Consider the following 17,668-nt stretch of genomic DNA (forward strand, 5'->3'; position numbering starts at 1 on the left):
TCATAGCAGCCTTATTCATAATAGCCAGAACCTGGAAACAGCCTAAGTGTCCCTCAGTAGACGAATAGATTTAAAAAAACAAAACAAAAAACTGTGGTACATTTACACTATGGAATACTACTCAGCTATTAAAAACAAAGAATTCCAGAATTTTTTGTACAAATGGATTGTACGAGAAATGATCACAATGAGTGAATTAACCCAGAAACAGAAAGAGCTAGATGGTATATACTCACTTATATCTGGACACTAGCCCAAGGGGCATATCCCATGAAAGTCTTCACTTATCAGGAAAGTGAGAAAGAGGGGAAGACTTCCTATTGGGACTCTAGGTGAGAGAAGCAAGGGAGAATGGGGAAATAGAAGGATCCAGAGGGTCCTAGAAACCTACAAGGAGAGCATTATGATGGGTGGATCTAGGCCTAGGGGTCCCACTCAAACTATGGCACCAGCCAAGGACAATACGTGCAGTAAACGTCGAACCCCTACCCAGATCTAGCCAATGGAGAGGACATTCTCCTCAGTTGAGTAGAGAGTGGGGTCTGACTTTTACCCTAACTCTGGTGCCCCATATTTGACCATTTCCCCTGGATGGTGAAGCCTGATCACACTCCAAGGAAGGCTAGCAGGCTACCAAGAAGAGACTTGGTAACCTATAAGCATATACAGGCGGAGGTGGTCCCCCTCAGTCATAGTCATAGGAAAGGGGAGTAAGGAGAAAATGGGAGGGAGGGAGGATTGGGAGGATACAAGGGATGGAATAACAATTGAGATGTAATATGAATAAATTAATAAAATATATTTTAAAAAATATTAAAATAACTATGATTCAATTTTGTAGCTAAAGAAGACTTTAATGAGGAGATATATTTTCAATCTCTCCAGTAATTATATCAATGATAACTAAAAACACAACAAGAATACAAATTAGACTTATTCACCACATTTAGCAATTGATGGAAATACAACCTCTAATTCCATGTTTAGTGATGATAGGCATGTATGATCAGACAGAACACATATTCTGATGGGGAATTCACATTATGAAATACATTGGGATAGTAGAGAGAACTGAGGCATGATGAAAAGCACTTGTGTGATAACATCTGCAAACCTTGTTACAAAATGACACAGCCTTACTCTCTGTCAGATTTATACATTATGCAAAGTAACAAAGACAGTTTCACAATACAAACCATAAGAACTTAGCAAAAGAAGGAAAGAGTTCATTGTAAACAACCTTACAATAAGCATAATGAAGGGTCCTTTGAGTCTAACCCTCTCCTTGCTCTTTGCCTCCTTCTGTTCGTTTCCATATCTTTCTGCTTCCTTCCATCTCCATTCCCATTTTCTGCTTCCTCTACCTATTCCATTTTATCTGCCATATTGTCACATCTATCAGTTCCTCTCTATCTTTTTTGAGCTTGCCAAAATTTTAATTGACAGAATGATATGGATAAAGAATTTTAATATTGTCATAGACAAAATACCTGGCTTCAAATCAACAATAGCAACAAAAATCTTGGCCTTTATTACTTCATTATGATGATGCTATCCTCTACAGTCATGGCCTTGAGAAGCCTTGTTGGCTGTCTACTAAGGAGATCCTAGAAATGAATGTCCTCCTATTTCTCTGTTTATGACAATCTGTTTCTTCCATGGTATTGAAAATGATACCATACAGTGTATAACTCACAGATATACATGAAGATATTATTGTATAAGGCTATTTTCAATTTATAAAGGAAGTTTGAGGTTAAAAAATACTAATTGAAAGATTCTAAACTCAAATGCATTATTATCTGGATATGTACTTATTTACAAATTCATATTTATAATACACTTTCTCCTGACACATTACCAGATGCTGAGTCAAAAAACATTGTAAGTTAGTACCTTAACTTAAAATTCTTAAGCAACTTTCTCACATGAATCATCAATGTCCTGAAATTTGAAGACAATAATGTCCTGAATATCTAAGCAAATTTTTGGGAAATAATTAACTGTATTATTGAAGAATGGCAGAATATTCTATTCAAAGGTGAGGAGAAAGAAGCAATATTTCAGAATACCTTGACCTGAAGAAATATATCATGTAAAGTTACTATTATGAAGGCCTCAAATTCTCCTAGCTGAAAATTAAAAACCCCATTCAGTTGTTATGAGTAATCAGAAAAAGCATTAAAAAATACTTACCAAGATAGTAAAGATGTTTTCTCTAAGGTTGCCAAATACAAATGGGCAAAACACTATGAATGTACCATTTATATAGCTCCTAATTATTTTGTGGTCCTTCTTGCTGTATATTGTTTATTGTATATATGTGTAATAATATAAAATATATGTAAAAGTAAAAAGAATAAAAAATACAATCACTTAATGATAATGAAAGTCAATGCCACGGCCAGCCCTACAAACATATTAGATATATTTAATATAAGAGAAAAGAAAACATATTGGAGGCTGCTTTGAAAGTATATGTTAGAAAGAGATTTGATATTTGCTATAGTAATTCTCTGTGCAGGACAGAAAAAAACAAATAAGCAAATAAAGATGAAGAATCTTTAAAATAACTCAGGTCAGAAATGATAGTATTTCTAATTAGAATGAAGGCAATTAAGATTGAAAATTTTATTTGGAACATACAGAATATATTTTGGAAAAAGTAAAAGAAGATGCTTTCTTGTGACACTGAGATTCAATCCGACCCCTTTCAAAAATGAAGCAACCATCACACATAGGAGTTGGAAGTTGATACTTATCAGCTAACTACCCAAAATGAGCATTGCCTTCTAAAGAAGGAACTGTTTTTCAAAGTCAGAACCCAACACTATGGATCTAATATTGTGGTGATTCTTTGCTCATAAAGCATAATTAGAAAATGCTTATTGCTTCAGATGTCTGTAATTTTCCCTTTGTACTAACCCACATATATCTAAAATGTAAGTGTGCTTAATATTGTCCTTGATAAATTATCTTTGTCTACCATGGTCAGTCAATTTAAATGGATAATTATGTTGAATCAAAGTTTCTGAAAAGTAACTGGTAACTTTTAAGATAATGGAAAGAAGTAAAGCAATAATCTAGTTGAGAAGGTCAAGATGTTTTGTATTTAACAATCTCTAGGAAGCTTAAAAATTCTATTAATTCTGATGCAATGTTAAAATTGTATTTATCACCTCTCTGTTTTTGTGTATTATCAAACTTTGCACTTGCAAATATTTTCAGTTAAAACTCCAAACAAGATTCAAACTTAAGAATACTTCCCACCTTGATGTTAAAACAGGGGAAAAATAGGAGCATGGCAAAAATCATTGCTGTACACACTTGTAAAGCCCTCAGATGGTATACTAAATGCTCTTGTCCCCGGCATTTCTTTCAATATCAAAGCATTGTAAAATACATCACTTTGAACAGTAACTAAGTGCTGTGTAACTGGGTCAAGGTAAAACTCAATCTTCCCCAATGAATATTCAGTCAAAGGTCCTTGCTTCAGCCCACATTCTTGTTTTCCTAGGTTTTTTGCTGTATGATTTTCATAGGCACAGGATAATCCCTACAGTTGCAAAGAGGGAATATTTTTTTACTCTTCTTTGCTCTCTTTGTTCTCAAGTGAGATGAGAAAGGCACATTTTCTGTGCTCAGCCACAGTTGAAGGAGTCTAACTTCTAAGTTTTCCAATTGCTTCTCTTTCTGGAGACATTTACTTAAGAGTGGGCTTGATTATTATTGAATCTGGCAGATTCATCCTAAGGGCCTGCAGCACACCAGTTCATAGGGAGGAGAAGGAGAAAGAAACTGCTGTATACAGAATAGCATCCAACAGAAATAGCAGCAAGTCCTGACCTTGACAGCTTCTCTTTAACCACATGAAGCATTAATTCAGAGTGGTCAGTGACTCACTGGGTCTGCCAGTCCCATTGTCCTGTTGCTATTACATGACAATGTAATTTCAACATTAATAGTATGTATTCATTCTAAAGCATCAATGGTCATTACCTTGGAACCCTCTCTGTGCACCATGCATTCAACATTATATAAATTTAACCTTCAAGACAAATATATTGTATGTGTTAAAACATCCATTTAAAAAGAGTCAAAGTCCAAATCAGATACTATGTAAATTTTAATTATAGACAAGTTATATAACAACTTCCTGGTCTAGCTCACATATGATATTTCATTCTATTGGAATTTGAAAAATAATTTGCAAGCTTCTATTCCCTGATGGAAGAATTCAAAATATCTTTTTTCTTTTTCAGTTTTTCTAGACAGGGTTTCTCTGTATAATCTTAGCTTTCATGGACTTTCAGTAGACCAGCCTGGACTCAAACTCAGAGATCCACCCTCTGCCTCCTGAGTGCTGAGATTAAAGGCATGAACCACCACACATGGTTAATAATAAATAAATAAAAATGCTTCTTTTATTTTCATAGTTTTATAACAGAAGAGATTGTGTTCTAGTATTCATATGCAATTATCAAAAATTGTTTAAAATACAAATATAATCAAAAAACATCATAAACTTATTTTTTTTACTTTAAAAATATATTTTATTAATTTATTCATATTACATCTCAATTGTTATCCCATCCCTTGTATCCTCCCATTCCTCCCTCCCTCCCATTTTCCCCTTATTCCCCTTCCTAAGACTGTGACTGAGAGGGATCTCCTCCCCGTGTATATGCTCATAGGGTATCAAGTCTCTTCTTGGTAGCCTGCTATTCTTCCTCTGAGTGCCACCAGGCCTCCTCATCAATGGGACATGGCCTAATATGGGTCACCAGAGTACGTGTGAAAGTCATACCCCACTCTCCACTCAACTGTGAAGAATGTCCTGTCTATTGGATAGATCTGGGTAGGGGTTCGAAGTTTACTGCATGTATTGTCCTTGGCTGTTCATGGTTAGTTTGTTCTGCATTAATCCCCAGTCCCATGGCACTGGAATCAAGCAAGTTTCAGTATCCTTGGGCATATCCATCCCAAACATATATACAGAGACTGCATGAGAAATCAGATGGCTACAGGAACAGAGGTAGTGATGGTATGAATCTCAGCAAAAAGACTGACTACCTGGCCAGAGGGACAAGGCTGAGCTTTGGAATGTTTGGCTGCCTGCTGCCTAGAGACAAAGATATGAGCTTTACTTTTCCCCTTCAGGGTGTGAACCAACCCCTTCTCAAATTGCAGACTCTCTGAGTAAAGCGTAACTTAAAGATTTAATTCCTTGTAGCCATTGGTGTTTGTGGTAGCAGGCAGCACCCAGTCCAATGTTACAGTTGCAGCTTGCCTAAGTAAATAAATAAAAGCAAAATAAGAATTCCTTCATCTAACCTCATCAAACCTTGAGCCTCTTCCCTTCTAAATCCTCCCCTATTTTTGTTCCATACCAGCCAAGGACATAAACTTATTTTTAAAGTATATCCTTATTTTATTGCATCCGACACTATTAAACAGTTACAAGTTAGTGAAGCAAAGAAATGTTGAAATTACCTAACATACTTCTCTATTTTAAATTATGATATACATATATTATATAGATATAAATATATTTAATATTTAATAAAATAGTTTAATAAACTATTTTTGTGAAAAATTAATGTTAGTATTTTTCAAAATGTGCTTGTATTTTTAGAACACAAATTGATGAAATGATATACTTTCTCTCTCACCTTGTCATAGAGTTCTATTTTCATCACTTTTACTGTATTGCTTTTATCAATTGAATTAATGAACTGTAAAGTCAGTTATTTTGAAAATAAGTATATTAAAATTTTTAAATGTTAATTTTCTTTGTCACAAAACTGAGTAGCATTCTTTACTAACTCTCAAAAATAAATTAATAACATTACAATAACTTTAAAAAAATTGTAGTCAAGTTGAGAAATGCAACTTACAGCTATGCACAGATCTCCACTGAGACATTATACAGTGTGCAGCAAGTTACAAGTAAATGGAACTGAAAGTAGTGTGTCAGGGAGAATCTGTCCTCTGGGTCTTTACCCAACATAATTAGTTTCATGTAAAATGACTGCTGTTCGTTTTTATTATATATGAATTTAATATCACAAATAGATAGAATACAAGAAATGATAAGTAGGAAAATTCAAATGATATGTATTTCTCTGGTGAACACAGAAATAGCCTACGCCGCATTCTTCTCCTTTGCCGCATTGTGTGCAAGTCTCTGACATTTCCCATGAGTAAAGTGATGAACTGTTTTCTGGGGTGTTTATTCTTATCTTTTTATTCTAAAGAAGTAGAAGGAAAGCATAAAGATAATACATAGCTAGTTTGTGAAATAAAAAGGTATGTAAATATGACAGCACCTCCTTCTAGTGTGTTTAAATTATAAGAATTTCTGCATGATTATCTTGGCACATTTGATTGGCTTTCAACTCACATGTAGTTTCTGATAATATGAGCTCAACAGAAAAATAAATTGAATAAGTTTGCTGACCATTATCAGTTGTTTTGGGGACAGCTTTCCCCCCACCATTCTATAATAGAAGCTTCTACACTTTACCTTCTTTTTGGATTACATACATGTACCTTTTCCTGTACAAGAAGTTGAATTTTATGTATTGTTTCCCTCCATCAAGAATTGTACTCATTTGACTAAAGGATCTTTGTAGGCACATGATTCTTATGATGGAATACACATTTACTGAATCCGAGATATGAGGTGCTAACTCAGAAACAGTGTCCTTAGAAATCCTTCTCTCAAGATCACTACTTCCTCACTCCTAATATATGATTACACTTTCTTCTGTCTAGGACATATTGATTTAATCTACACCTAGTTGTATTATTATTATTATTATTATTATTATTATTATTATTATTATTATTATTATTATTATTACTATTATTACCTTCAGGAGCATTTCTCTTCAGGTTTTCCCAAGTAGCACTTTCACAGACAATCATACTAATTTTTTTATTTTGTTTACATCATAGGATTAAAACAGGCAACACAAGAAATCACAGAAAATACTCAAAATTTGTTTTGCATCTCAAAACTAATGGAAATAAATAACAAAACATTATCTACCAACCATGAATATAGTAATAAACATCGTTATTGTGTACCTGTGTGTTTTTAGCTGCATCTTTAAATGACAATATAACAGAGAAGTTTCTGCACAGTGACTTACCAATATGCAAGGCAGACATTTTCAGATTCCCATGAAAAAATCAGGCTGGTTATAAACATGAAATAATGAGAATCAACAATACAGATGAAATTAGCATGTAAACCACTCAGAAATCACACACACTTAGGAAGTAAAAGTCAATTTAGTCTTTGATTCTCTTCTGTGTTGTCCTACTTGGCATTATTAGAACATACTCTGTGATAGACAATAGCAAATGCAGGCTTTTATTTCCTACCACAAACTGGTGCTACTACAAGTATCCTACCATAAATATTGCTAAATTCACTGTCACGACACTTCCAGTTACTAATTCCATCAAACCACAACTCTAATGCAGCATTGCTTTGTGAGACACAGGAAAATATTGTTTATGTTGTACCTGGTTGACCCCTGTATTTTAAAGTCCTTACAGATGTACACTCAATAGATGTTAGCAACCTAATAAAATTGGGATAACTTCCATGTAGTTTTCTATGATTAAAAACATCCAATGAACTGAATAAGCATAGTTGTTGGTGAGATAACCTTAGAAGCCAGCAGATGGTTGGTTGTCTGATACTTCACATTCTTAGTGATTGTGACACACAGGGGCTCTGCCCTATGTGATGACCTGCCTATGTTCCCTAACGTTTCTTTTATTGTTTATAAATTCAAATACCTAATTCTCTTAGAGTCTTTTTAACTTTTATATGAACAAAATAATGTGTAATAAACGAATGTATTTCATACATTATGATGGATAATTATAAATTTTTTCGTAACTTTTTTAGGGATTGCTATTTTTGAAGTTCCTATTTAGTCATGTGTCATGCTTAGATCTTTTGAGTCATTTCTCTTTTTTGATTCATTTTAGTTTTTGATTTTCATGCCAGGGTTTCTCCTTGTATCTGTCCTTAGTTATCTTGGACTCCCAACACCAGGTGGCTTCAAACTTACATAGCCCTTCCTTCCTTTGCACCCCTGAATGCTAGGACTGCAGGCATGTTCCACTGCTCCTGGTTTGGATTCATTTCTTATTTTTACATATTGAAATGTCATGTATATAATAGCTCAAAATAATTCCCCTTTTAAATTTTGTTTCTTACATTAGAAATTCTAAAAGGTTCCATAGGTCATATCAAAATGTTAGCAAGGGTTGTAGACTTATTAAGATCCTTGCACATTTTATAAAGCTAATTCTTTGGAGAAGAATTTAACTCCTGTAAATGTACAAAAAAGAGACACAGTTATCCAAGGCCAGGTGAACATGATCTTTGAAAAATATTCATCATTTTCAAATTTTTCTTGGAATGTAAGCCCCACACAAAGTAAATTTCTTTTTGAATATTTAGAATCCAGCCAGTCTCCTCATCATGACAGGTAGTATCAGTAAATATCAAGGTTGTTTCATAGTCATGTGGGATGAATAGTATAAGGTACATTCAGAATGTTTTAAGTCTGCCTTAGAGTCTCTCCTAATAGCCTAAGAAAGGGCTAGAAATAACATCTATCTATATTTGTTACTTATTTTAGAAATGCATCTGTGTATGTGGGGGATATATATATATATATATATTAATTTAATGTGTTTAAACATAAAAATCATTTTAAATTAAGTTCAAGCCATAGGCCAAAGCTTCACAAATATCTTCTTTCCCATATTTGGCATGCCTTGATTGCATTACATGGTTCAAAAGATTAGATGCAAAAGAGCAGATGCATCTGTATTAGATAAAGGGGTTGGAAAACTCCAGTTGGAAAGCTACAAGGAACAAACTCATGTCTTTAGCAGTGGACAATCACTTTCATCTGAAAAATGGCTACTGACAAGTGAGTGATTCCTCAGCAAAGAAAACCATTCTACGGATGTTTTTGGAGCAACTGTCCAATGCCAGATGTCAGGTAGTAGCAAGTTATCATCCTGGTACTCCTACTTAGGAAACTACAAGGACAATGGAGACAAAGCAACCTACTGTGCAGTGCACGAATAATAGAAATGGAAACTTCCCCGAATTGATCAGAACATTTTCAGAGGGCACTCAGGCAGTTATCCTCGCCTATTACACAGATTTCCTCTGCTCACACCTTTTCCTTCATCTGATAAAATCTTTGTCAATTATGACTTTTTGCGTAAAGTTAATAAAAGTTAATAATATAAATCCACTGCAAGATAGAACAATAGTTTATTCATTTCCTGGGGCTGTTGTAACAAAATATTACTGTCTAGGTGGCTTAAGACAATAAAAATGTACTCACTCACAGTTGTAGCAGCTGGACTTCAGAAATCAAGCTCCCAGAAGGGCTGTGATTTTTTTTTTTTTTTTTTTTTTTTTCCTGAAGGTTCTGTAAAACGAGCTTTTCTCCGCTTATCCTAGTGTCTGGTAATAGCCAGAGCTCAGTGTCACTGGCTTGCTTCCACTCTACTCTAGACTGTGTCCTGCTAGTCATATTCGTTTTTGCATTTTTTTTTAAATGTTCAAACTTCCCTCTAGTTTCTCTTCTCCGCAAAACAGTCCTCATTCATAATACCCTATGTCAGATCTTCAGCATATTTTTTGAGGAGTTAAACTTGAGGGCAATGACGAGAAAAGGTTCCATTTTGACCTGAGTTTGGGCAGGCAAATTTAGACTGTGGAAACTTAGAGAAAAGTGGGTGGAGTTAAAATACATGTTTTCTACATAGTGATTATTGTTTGAATAGCTAATAAAGGTTCTAAATTATATGAGATTAAGGTTTAGAGTTACTGATGTCTGTAAAAGACATATACAAACTTTAAAGGGTCAAAATTAATAAAAATTGAAATATATAGACTACTTTAACAAAACAAAGTAGACATAATTCATCCAGTGGAACAGAGGCAGATTTTATCCTTAAGTACCTGTTGTTGTGAAAGAAGCCAAAGGTCCAGTATTTGTCTTAGTAAGAATGGATGTCCTTTATGAGTCCAAGGGTTCAAGCATCTTCTCACGAAGCCAGATTTACCCTATATTGATGTTTTAAATTTCTAGAATTTTTATAACTGAAATCAATGTGGAACCAATTAAATAATATTGTGTGCATAAAGAGATTAATTTAGTTTCTACATTATAAAGTAATTCTATTAACCTTGGAATTCTGCAGAGGAATATTTTATATAAACAAGAGAGATCTTTTACTTTATAATTCTTTGCCTTCTGTGACCATTGTTTCTCTAACAACAGCAGCATGGAGCCCTTAATACATATAATATCATTGCAGCAACCATTGTAATCTGCATTTTATGATGGAAAGTATATGTCTTTGAATACTTGACTGATCGAATACTATTGGAATAAAATTGCCTAACAGAATACTGTGATGTCTTAATGAAGACTAATTGAATAGACTGAGATATTTTCTGCTGGGATGTAGTGTATACATACATATATGCACTCTGAAATATGGACATTGTATTCAATTGTTAGAATGCAAAAGTGCATAGACTAAGAAAACCTTGCCACTTACTCCATGAGGAGCTTATGCCTCCAACTTAAGAAATCTCAGTCTCTGCTGGATAAAGTTAGATGTCTCAGCTTCTTGATTTTAAGGAGTACAGACATTTATATTAAGTGGCATAGTAGAGCTTGGTTCGTTGACACATAATCGTGACAGAGCATAATTCTAAAATTATGATATCAATCTTTAGCTTTTTAAAAATGATTTCAGGCAGATATAATGGTGAAAGAAAATATAAATTATAGTTAAAATCTCAAGAGATTAGATGTCTCAGGATCAAAAGACCTCATTACCACATCAAGTAAGCAGAAAAATATTAAATAAAATGCTTTTTGAGAGCTAGAGTGGTATTGTGCATGCCAACAAAATAATGACATCTTGACTTCACAAACCAGGATTAATTATACACACTTTGATTCCCAGCCCTGAGGAAACAGAAGCAGGAAGAATCTTGGTTTTTTGACCAACCAACCTAGTCCTACCACCCAGATAGCTTAGCCTATTCTGAACTCTAAGCCAACAAAAAGACTTGTCTCAAAACAATGCTCTGTGTTATCATCTGCTTCCAATTGAAGGGACCCTAAGCATTGATATGCACCCAAGTGTTGGCATGTTGTGTAATTCAAATGCTCATTTCTGTATCCCCCACATCTGGTTGTAAGGCTTGTACTGAGAATCTCCTATCTCATAGCTATATAAAATCTGCTCCTCAAATGTCCTCTTGTATGCCAATAAATCAACTTATATCAAATTGCTGAACAGGGAAGATAATAGGGCTTTACTTCCTACTAGCCAGAAAGGAGGAGTTAAAAGTGGAAGTTGGGGCATCAGTCATGGGTAGAGGACCAGGACCAGGAGAGATAAAGATTAATCTGGAGAAAAAGAATGATACAGAAGACAAATAACTTGGGGATTTGGGCACAGATGGAGTCAAAAAACATAGAGGGTTAAGAACATATTTAAATTGCTCAAGTTTATGCTGTAAAGCTTTATGAACAAGTGTAATACTCTCCATGTTAAGAAATAAGCTAAGAGAAACAAACACCGTTTTATAAAAATAACTTCAACATAATACAATCTCAATTATTTTGATGCTAGCCAGGGTAAGAGAGAAACTAAGAGAAACATACACAGTTTTATAAAAATAACTGTAACACCCAAATGTGCACATGTGAACACACATCCACACTTGCACACACACACACACACACACACACACACACACATCTACACACTCGCACAGATCTATTTGACAAGACAACATACAACATATTCAGAATTGGTAGCCAAACACTAAAGTAAAAAAAAACTTATGATGAAGTTGAATTGTAACAGAAATAAGAGATTTATTCTACTCACCAATCTATGTTAAGTTGTATCCTTGAATCTTAATAACTAAGTAACATTGTACTGTTCCAACAGAACACATGATAAGTAGGATGAAATTGTAATTTCTTTATGAGATATGTCTCAGGCACACATTATATAAGCAGCTTAAATGTGTTCTGAAAAGACCACAGAGGGAAATAGTCGTCAACTAAGTACATCTCAAAACCAGAATAAAATAATCCAAAGAAGTGAATGTCATCCAATTAACATGGGAGCAGATAGTTTTGATTGATGATCCTAAAGGAGATGCTATATTTTTATACAAATTACTCTTACCATATGAATATACTTAGTAGTATACCTTGGTATTGTTTTATCCTCTGTGTGCCCATATCATTGTATCCCTGTTTCTTTCTCTTCCCAACACTGTCTTTATACTATCTTCCTATGTCTGATATTACTTTATCATTACAGTAGCTGAAGTATGTTTTAGTGATAGAATGTTAGCCTTCTGTGTATATGATCTTCATTTTAATATTGAGCACTAAAACTTAAAATAATATGTGATAATAAGTAAATAGAGTAATGATGTATTCATTCATAATTGTTCATTTTAAAAAATAGTAAATATTAAGACAGGGATGTAGGTCAGCAAGATAGCTTAGTAACTAAAGGCTCTTGCTGTCCATCCTGATGACCTGAGTTTGGTGCCTAGAAAACTATTGAGTAGAACGAGATCATTAGTTCCTGTAAGTATTCTTGTGATCTTTATACACACATACTTAGCCACACATGAATCCACTTCCAATATATGAAATAAATAATAAATATAAAATCAGAATATATCCTGAAACATAGGTTAATAGATATAGTCTGTTTTTTAAATACATTTAAATACATTTCTAAATACATTGTCAATACTTATTAAATAGATTAAAAAGCTGTCCATGTTCTGTTTTTAACTACTCATTTTTTTAACTTTTTAATTTTTTTTCTTTTTATTAATTTATTTTTGTTACATCTCAATGTTTATCCCATCCCTTGTATCCTCCCATTCCTCCCCCCCCCATTTTCCCATTATTCTCCTCCTCTATGACTGTTCCTGAGGGGGATTACCTCCCCCTGTATATTCTCATAGGGTATCAAGTCTCTTCTTGGCAACCTGCTGTCCTTCCTCTGAGTGCCACCAGGTCTCCTCCTCCAGGGGGCATGGTCAAATGTGAGGCACCATAGTACGTGAGAAAGTCATATCACACTCTCCACTCAACTGTGGAGAATATTCTGACCATTGGCTAGATCTGGGAAGGGGTTTAAAGTTTACCTCCTGTATTGTCCTTGGCTGGTGCCTTAGTTTGAGCGGGACCCCTGGGCCCAAATCTGCCTATCATATTGTTCTACTTGTAGATTTTTAGGACCCTCTGGATCCTTTTATTTTGCTATTCTCCCATGCGTCTCTCATTTAGAGTCCCAATAGGATGCCCTCCCCTCTGTCTCAGTTTCCTGGTAAGTGAAGGCTTTCGTGGGACATGCCCCTTGGGCTAGTATGCAGATAGAAGTGAGTATATACCATTTGATTCTTTCTGCTTCTGGGTTAACTCACTCATTATGATCATTTCTAGCTCAATCCATTTATCCACAAATTTTGGGAATCCCTTGTTTTTAATAGCTGAGTTAACTACTCATTTTTAACTACTCAATATTGATAAATTTTCCTATATAATGTGCTGTATAGTCATTGGAAACATAAATATGGCTTATTGAAAGTGTTACTTTGAATTTCCCTCCCTGTTGTTTTCTGAGAACAAACAGAACTTTCTGGGTTAAAAAAAAAGCCATTTTGCGTGTATTTCCTGTTGTAACTCATGAATATAATTTATAATGTCTTTATTACTACTTGGAGAAATATTTTCATTAACATGTTAAAATAACTAATATTTGACTGCTTTTTATATTCTAGACAGAATGGTAGATTCCAAGAATATGAAAGTGAATTATATCAGGTATCTGAACCTTGGGATGCAAATCATTGGCAAATCAAATAAAATAACTGGTATACACCATGTCATGGAATTGTGCTTACTAATAAGATAAGAGGAAGGAAACAGTGAATAACAGAGAAAAGAGGATAAGAACTGGCTTACAAAGAGAAATGAAAAATGTATCCCCAACCAGGCAAGACTTCAACAGCCAGGAATAATAATGAGCTTTAGACCTGAAGGTCGTTGTTAGTTCATTGCAAACTATAGTTTTTCTGTTTGTTTTTATTGTTTTGTTTTGTTTTTATATAATTCTGTATCATCTGGAGCCTCCTAATCCACTGCCTCTCATTCTGTTGCTGAATGTCTCATGTGGGCGAGCCTGGTGTGTTCTAAACGCAAGTCACATTCGCAGAAAAAGCTACAGTTTGTCAACATTATTTCACAGTTTAAAAGTTTATCAAATGACAATGAGCTGTTATCTTGAAAAAACAGTACAAAATCTGTTTATATATGTAAGTGGAAGATAAACATGCACAAAACTTAAGGTTCATACCACCTTTATTATATACGCAAATAAAGTAGATAATTAAAACACAAATTATTCATTGCATCAAAAATCCCAAACGAGTTGCTTAACAGGCATGCTATTTTTCTATATGTTGTATATTTTAGAAGCTAGCACATCACTGCTTTTTGAAAAATTGAAACTAGCCTAAGGTTTATAGTATGATCTGTGTATTAAAGACCTTGCTACCTCTTTCCCTCTTTTATTAATGGACAGATTTTTTAAAACGGCCCTCATAAAATTCAATTACCATTTCTTAATGTGCCAAGGCTTCTAGAGAATAGGATTATTCTAAATCCTCAGAGATTATTCCAATGGCGAATGGAAGTGTTTGTAGTGAAGGAAACTAGAGCCCAGCCAGCCATCAAAAACAACTTATCTACCAAAGGTGGTCTTTATGGTAAACCTACGAGCAATTTTTTCCCTCTTTGCCCTGAGCCAAGAACTACTTTGGTTTTCCAAATCTGTACTTCTGCCATATGAGAGCACAGCCAGAAGAGAGAAAAAGTCAGTAAAAATGGCAGCTTGAAGCTGTGTACCCCAGCAGGTGTCGAGTCACAGCCTCTGTGCCATAATATATTTGAGTTTCCTAAGCAACCATGCTCCCTAGGAAACTGGTTAAACTGCTTCTATAGAAACTAATAACTGAACAGTTCCTCCCCCAAACCAGCTTTATGCAGAGAAACCAGGAACATGTTGGAAGAAGATTTTCTGTTTCCACAATTCTAGAGATTTTCTTGTAAAATATTACAGAATTCTATGGTATAAATGTGAAACCATATTTTTCTGAGCTTTCATTACTTTTCAGCTTATTTAATTGCATATAATATAGAAAGAGAGCAGTGATGTGTGATGTTGTTTCTTCGTTTGATAGATTTTAAAGCCAGGAAAATTACTCAGTTTGCCTTTGGGACAGATTTGACCTTTTCTTCTCCTACACACTGGAGTATACTTTATGTGTGCTGTAACTTTGGACTCAACAGAACATTACATTAACTATCTTATAATGAATTTTATCAGGTTGTTTTTTAATTGAGTCTTATTTATGTATTTTCATGAAAAGCTTATTTTAAAAATAAAATGATAATTCATGTTAATTTAAATGCATAGGTTATTTAATTCATTCATATTTATAAAATGTTATAGCTTTCTCTATTTAGCTACCCTTTAAATATTGTACATATTGTCCTATTCAATGACAATAAAGCAAGTTAAAATAAGAATTCCAGAAGTGAAAATTATCTTGTGATAAATATTTGAGAACTCAAAAAGAAAGATAGAATACACACACATGCCCAAACACACCTACACTAAAGTTTTATGTGAAAATTTCCTTATTTGTTTATGGTAGTATAGTCAAAAATTCAGTTGATTTTATTTTTTGTTCATTCATTCCTTTATTCACCCATATTCACCCATTATCTAGTTTGGAGACTTGCCTCAAAATTAATAATCCCTTTGTTCAACTTTCAATGATCTTGTATTACAGTCATGGCTTCCATTTCTGCTTTTCTTTTTCACCATTAGACCACCAAGTCTGTAAGAAAACATGTACAGTTGCATTTAAAATTACTAACTTTGCAAAATTAACCACAAATGTTCATAATAAGGAATATTGGGTAAGATGAACCTCACTTAAGTTTTTTAAAGCCAGTAACCTGGATCAGCCTATTTTATCATAAAATATACTTGTTTTATTATGTACTTATTATGCAAACTTAATTTTTATCAAGTTGGCCAGCATGCTCTTCAAGAGCACATCATAATGTCTATGAACACATTTATCCTAAGAAAATGTGGGTTGAAATCCCTTATGTCTTTTTTAGTAACCACATTATTACTATAATAGTTTTCTAAGAAACTTGAGGACTGTAATTGAATCATTTGTATGTATGTATGCATATACATATATTGTTTATAATAACACTACTTTAATTGCATCCTTATAGTCCTAAAATTATGTTTAACTTACCTCTTTTTTTTTTTTTTTTTTTTTTTTTTTTTTTTATTTTAGTTTTTCGAGACAGAATTCCTCTGTGTTATCTTAGCTGTCCTTGACTCTCTTTGTAGACCAGGCTGGCCTCGAACTTACAGCCATCCACCTTCCACCTGCCTCTGCCTCTGAAGTGCTGGGATTAAAGGTATGCACCACCATGCCCGGTCTTAACCTCTTTTCTATATTAGTCCTTTCTCTTCAGTTCTTGTAAAAGTAATTGCTTTACAAGAGATATTCAGCAGATATTCTGATACACACACACACACACATGTACGTATATGTGTGTGTGTGTGTTGTATATGTACATCATACTCTACAATGGTTTCATATTAATGAGTTGGAACTCCAATGGCATTATAATAAGAACAATAATTTGGACAATGAAGGATTCTCTGAGAAAGAAGCATGGAAATTGTTAGTTGAATAATAAGGTGATGTCCAAAAGAATGGCAAATCTTGGAGACATGGCTCAGTGGTTAAGAAAACATTCTATTTAATTAGAGGAACCAGGTCCACTTTTTTAGCACTCACATGACAGCTACCAAATATCTTTAGCTTCAGTTCCATGGACCTTCTTCTGACCTCTGAAAACAAAACATACAGGTAAAAAACACAAACATACAAAATAAAAAATTTTTAGTTGCATTCATTTGCCCACAAAATTCAAGATAACCTTGTTTTTAGTAGATGAGTAGTATTCCATAGTGTAAAAGTACCACAGTTTCTTTATCCATTTTTCGACTGAAGGACATATAGACTGTTTCCTGATTATGGCTCTTTGGAATAAGGCTGCTATGAACATAGTTGAGCAAATGTCCTTGTTGTACGATGGAGCATCTTTTGCTAATATTCCGAGGGGTGGGATAGCTGTGTCTTGAGGAAGCCATATCGCCAGCTTTCTGGAAAAGCACCAGATTGATTTCCAAAGTGGTTCTACTAGTTTGCACTTCCACCAGCAATGAAGGAGTGTTGCCCATTCTCCACACCCTCAACAACATGTAATGTCACTTGAAATTTTTATCTTATCCAATAGGGATGTCTACTGAGAGTCTTAATTAATCAGGAGATTGCAACAGATGCTGGAACCTCCTATTTGGACTTTAGGTGAGAGAAGTATGGGAGAATGTGGAAACGGAAGGACCTAGAAGATCCTGGAACCCTATAAGAAGACCATCAAGGCTGTCAGAT

Source organism: Acomys russatus, chromosome 18 (genome assembly GCF_903995435.1).
Source record: "Acomys russatus chromosome 18, mAcoRus1.1, whole genome shotgun sequence".
NCBI classification, from domain to species: Eukaryota; Metazoa; Chordata; class Mammalia; order Rodentia; family Muridae; genus Acomys; species Acomys russatus.